At 60.7% G+C, this 4,547-nt stretch overlaps 1 protein-coding gene across 3 annotated transcripts in view; it reads right to left on the bottom strand.

The window, feature by feature from the left end:
- lypd6 (LY6/PLAUR domain containing 6) overlaps positions 1 to 3,564 on the bottom strand; it is a 263,634-nt gene extending 260,070 nt beyond the window's left edge. For all 3 annotated transcript variants that reach the window (XM_069930511.1, XM_069930507.1, XM_069930508.1), the window contains exon 1: positions 3,461 to 3,564. The gene's annotated coding sequence lies outside the window, so the exon portion shown is untranslated. The remainder of the gene's footprint in view (positions 1 to 3,460) is intronic.
- Positions 3,565 to 4,547: the final 983 nt, after the last annotated feature.

Raw genomic sequence — 4,547 nt, forward strand, 5'->3', positions numbered from 1 at the left:
GAGAGAGGGGGAGAGAGGGGGAGAGAGGGGGAGAGAGGGGGAGAGAGGGGGAGAGAGGGGGAGAGAGGGGGAGAGAGGGGGAGAGAGGGGGAGAGAGGGGGAGAGAGGGGGAGAGAGGGGGAGAGAGGGGGAGAGAGGGGGAGAGAGGGGGAGAGAGGGGGAGAGAGGGGGAGAGAGGGGGAGAGAGGGGGAGAGAGGGGGAGAGAGGGGGAGAGAGGGGGAGAGAGGGGGAGAGAGGGGGAGAGAGGGGGAGAGAGGGGGAGAGAGGGGGAGAGAGGGGGAGAGAGGGGGAGAGAGGGGGAGAGAGGGGGAGAGAGGGGGAGAGAGGGGGAGAGAGGGGGAGAGAGGGGGAGAGAGGGGGAGAGAGGGGGAGAGAGGGGGAGAGAGGGGGAGAGAGGGGGAGAGAGGGGGAGAGAGGGGGAGAGAGGGGGAGAGAGGGGGAGAGAGGGGGAGAGTGGGGAGAGAGGGGGAGAGAGGGGGAGAGAGGGGGAGAGAGGGGGAGAGAGGGGGAGAGAGGGGGAGAGAGGGGGAGAGAGGGGGAGAGAGGGGGAGAGAGGGGGAGAGAGGGGGAGAGAGGGGGAGAGAGGGGGAGAGAGGGGGAGAGAGGGGGAGAGAGGGGGAGAGAGGGGGAGAGAGGGGGAGAGAGGGGGAGAGAGGGGGAGAGAGGGGGAGAGAGGGGGAGAGAGGGGGAGAGAGGGGGAGAGAGGGGGAGAGAGGGGGAGAGAGGGGGAGAGAGGGGGAGAGAGGGGGAGAGAGGGGGAGAGAGGGGGAGAGAGGGGGAGAGAGGGGGGAGAGAGGGGGAGAGAGGGGGAGAGAGGGGGAGAGAGGGGAGAGAGGGGGAGAGAGGGGGAGAGAGGGGGAGAGAGGGGGAGAGAGGGGGAGAGAGGGGGAGAGAGGGGGAGAGAGGGGGAGAGAGGGGGAGAGAGGGGGAGAGAGGGGGAGAGAGGGGGAGAGAGGGGGAGAGAGGGGGAGAGAGGGGGAGAGAGGGGGAGAGAGGGGGAGAGAGGGGGAGAGAGGGGGAGAGAGGGGGAGAGAGGGGGAGAGAGGGGGAGAGAGGGGGAGAGAGGGGGAGAGAGGGGGAGAGAGGGGGAGAGAGGGGGAGAGAGGGGGAGAGAGGGGGAGAGAGGGGGAGAGAGGGGGAGAGAGGGGGAGAGAGGGGGAGAGAGGGGGAGAGAGGGGGAGAGAGGGGGAGAGAGGGGGAGAGAGGGGGAGAGAGGGGGAGAGGGGGGAGAGAGGGGGAGAGAGGGGGAGAGAGGGGGAGAGAGGGGGAGAGAGGGGGAGAGAGGGGGAGAGAGGGGGAGAGAGGGGGAGAGAGGGGGAGAGAGGGGGAGAGAGGGGGAGAGAGGGGGAGAGAGGGGGAGAGAGGGGGAGAGAGGGGGAGAGAGGGGGAGAGAGGGGGAGAGAGGGGGAGAGAGGGGGAGAGAGGGGGAGAGAGGGGGAGAGAGGGGGAGAGAGGGGGAGAGAGGGGGAGAGAGGGGGAGAGAGGGGGAGAGAGGGGGAGAGAGGGGGAGAGAGGGGGAGAGAGGGGGAGAGAGGGGGAGAGAGGGGGAGAGAGGTGGGGAGAGAGGGGGAGAGAGGGGGAGAGAGGGGGAGAGAGGGGGAGAGAGGGGGAGAGGGGGAGAGAGGGGGAGAGAGGGGGAGAGAGGGGGAGAGAGGGGGAGAGAGGGGGAGAGAGGGGGAGAGAGGGGGAGAGAGGGGGAGAGAGGGGGAGAGAGGGGGAGAGAGGGGGAGAGAGGGGGAGAGAGGGGGAGAGAGGGGGAGAGAGGGGGGGAGAGAGGGGGGGAGAGAGGGGGGGAGAGAGGGGGGGGAGAGAGGGGGGGGGAGAGAGGGGGGGGAGAGAGGGGGGGGAGAGAGGGGGGGGAGAGGGGGGGGGAGAGAGGGGGGGGAGAGAGGGGGGGGGAGAGAGGGGGGGGGAGAGAGGGGGGGGGAGAGAGGGGGGGGGGAGAGAGGGGGGGGGGAGAGAGGGGGGGGAGAGAGGGGGGGGGAGAGAGGGGGGGAGAGAGTGGGGGGAGAGAGTGGGGGAGAGAGTGGGGGAGAGAGTGAGGGGAGAGAGTGAGGGGGAGAGAGTGAGAGGGAGAGAGTGAGAGGGAGAGAGTGAGAGGGAGAGAGTGAGAGGGAGAGAGTGAGAGGGAGAGAGTGAGAGGGAGAGAGTGAGAGGGAGAGAGTGAGAGGGAGAGAGTGAGAGGGAGAGAGTGAGAGGGAGAGAGTGAGAGGGAGAGAGTGAGAGGGAGAGAGTGAGAGGGAGAGAGTGAGAGGGAGAGAGTGAGAGGGAGAGAGTGAGAGGGAGAGAGTGAGAGGGAGAGAGTGAGAGGGAGAGAGTGAGAGGGAGAGAGTGAGAGGGAGAGAGTGAGAGGGAGAGAGTGAGAGGGAGAGAGTGAGAGGGAGAGAGTGAGAGGGAGAGAGTGAGAGGGAGAGAGTGAGAGGGAGAGAGTGAGAGGGAGAGAGTGAGAGGGAGAGAGTGAGAGGGAGAGAGTGAGAGGGAGAGAGTGAGAGGGAGAGAGTGAGAGGGAGAGAGTGAGAGGGAGAGAGTGAGAGGGAGAGAGTGAGAGGGAGAGAGTGAGAGGGAGAGAGTGAGAGGGAGAGAGTGAGAGGGAGAGAGTGAGAGGGAGAGAGTGAGAGGGAGAGAGTGAGAGGGAGAGAGTGAGAGGGAGAGAGTGAGAGGGAGAGAGTGAGAGGGAGAGAGTGAGAGGGAGAGAGTGAGAGGGAGAGAGTGAGAGGGAGAGAGTGAGAGGGAGAGAGTGAGAGGGAGAGAGTGAGAGGGAGAGAGTGAGAGGGAGAGAGTGAGAGGGAGAGAGTGAGAGGGAGAGAGTGAGAGGGAGAGAGTGAGAGGGAGAGAGTGAGAGGGAGAGAGTGAGAGGGAGAGAGTGAGAGGGAGAGAGTGAGAGGGAGAGAGTGAGAGGGAGAGAGTGAGAGGGAGAGAGTGAGAGGGAGAGAGTGAGAGGGAGAGAGTGAGAGGGAGAGAGTGAGAGGGAGAGAGTGAGAGGGAGAGAGTGAGAGGGAGAGAGTGAGAGGGAGAGAGTGAGAGGGAGAGAGTGAGAGGGAGAGGGAGAGAGGGAGAGGGAGAGAGTGAGAGGGAGAGAGTGAGAGGGAGAGTGTGAGAGGGAGAGTGTGAGAGGGAGAGAGTGAGAGGGAGAGAGTGAGAGGGAGAGAGAATGCATGGCCATGGAGAGTGAGAACAATTGGAACCAAAAACCCGAAGGACGCGCTGTCAAAGCGGCCGAATCCCTGTTGTCCCAGAGCAGCGCCGGGTGGCTCTGCGATTGCACGGCCCGTATCCGACCCTGTCGCAACCCCGTTCCCATCGCAGCCCACCCACCCCACAACGGCTGCCTCCAACGAGCCACAATCACTTTCATTCAAATTTAATTGCGAGCAGCGAACAAAACGCTTTGTGCAAAGGGGAGGGTGTCAAACAGCGAAGATATTAATCTCTCATTGGAGAAAATGATTTGTTTTTTACCTGTCTGGTGAAGGAAGAGGAGAAAGGACCAAATGCAAAGTTTCCCTGACGTTATCCTAACTGCAGTTGAAAAGAACAGTGCATGGGTTCCGACCAGATCAAGTTTCTGATTGAACCCCCCTCCCCTCTCTCTCTGGGGCGGGACTCACTCGCATTGCATCATCCAGAGAAGTGTATGACAGGTGAATATTATCACCAGGCAAGGAATTCCAGCGAGTTTCTGGTGCTCCCACAACTCCCTCCCTCAAAGCCGTCGGCCTTGGCCCCTGGCAGGGCTCTTTCTTCTGAGTTGGGGTTCTCTCTGGGATTTGGTGGTGTCTTTGGAGGATGTAGCAAGCGTTTATTGCATGAATGTGGTGGAACTGAGGCCAGACAAGAGTCACCATCATCAGTGGGTCTGGAGCCAAAGTTAAGACTGGCTGCATTCCCTCCCTCAACATCATCTGTGTATCAAGTTGAGGGTTTTGTCACTCCAATCACAGATCACCCTTCTTTCAACCTGAATTTTCCTGCTGTTGTGAGAGGAAATTTAACCTTGCCTGAAAGGCAATCAGACTCTTGTTCTGATCCAGGGTCACAAAAAAGAAAAGTTGACTGTATCTCATTCCACTGATGCTGTCTGGCCTGCTGAGTTTTCCTGACTTTATTCCAGATTTACACTATTGCTTTAAAAAAATATTGTTTCAAAATATCATGTCTCTAGTTACTCCATCAGTTTCTTAACTGCTGTAATACTGTAGCAAAAACACAAAGCTGGGGAAGAAGCCAAGCTTTCTTTCGCTAAGATACATAACCAATGTTTTGGGCTTGAGCCCTTCAAGGTCAGAACAAAATATAGGTAGGCACTTGAACACAATGATGGGGGGGGGGGGGGGGAATGGCAGGGCGAAGAGCACAATCCCACAGACAGGAGTAATAGGTAGATGAGGGAGGGAGGGAGGGCACAACAGCAAACAGGGAGGGCGGATGGCCCTGTGAATGAGAGGAAAGGGCATGGAGAGCTAGACGAAAGAAGACCGAGGGATGAAGAAGAGAGTGAGGACTGGTAATGGGCAAGCAACAATTGGAGAAGTTGATGTTAATGCCA

This window comes from Narcine bancroftii, chromosome 4, assembly GCF_036971445.1.
Source record: "Narcine bancroftii isolate sNarBan1 chromosome 4, sNarBan1.hap1, whole genome shotgun sequence".
Classification (NCBI taxonomy): domain Eukaryota; kingdom Metazoa; phylum Chordata; class Chondrichthyes; order Torpediniformes; family Narcinidae; genus Narcine; species Narcine bancroftii.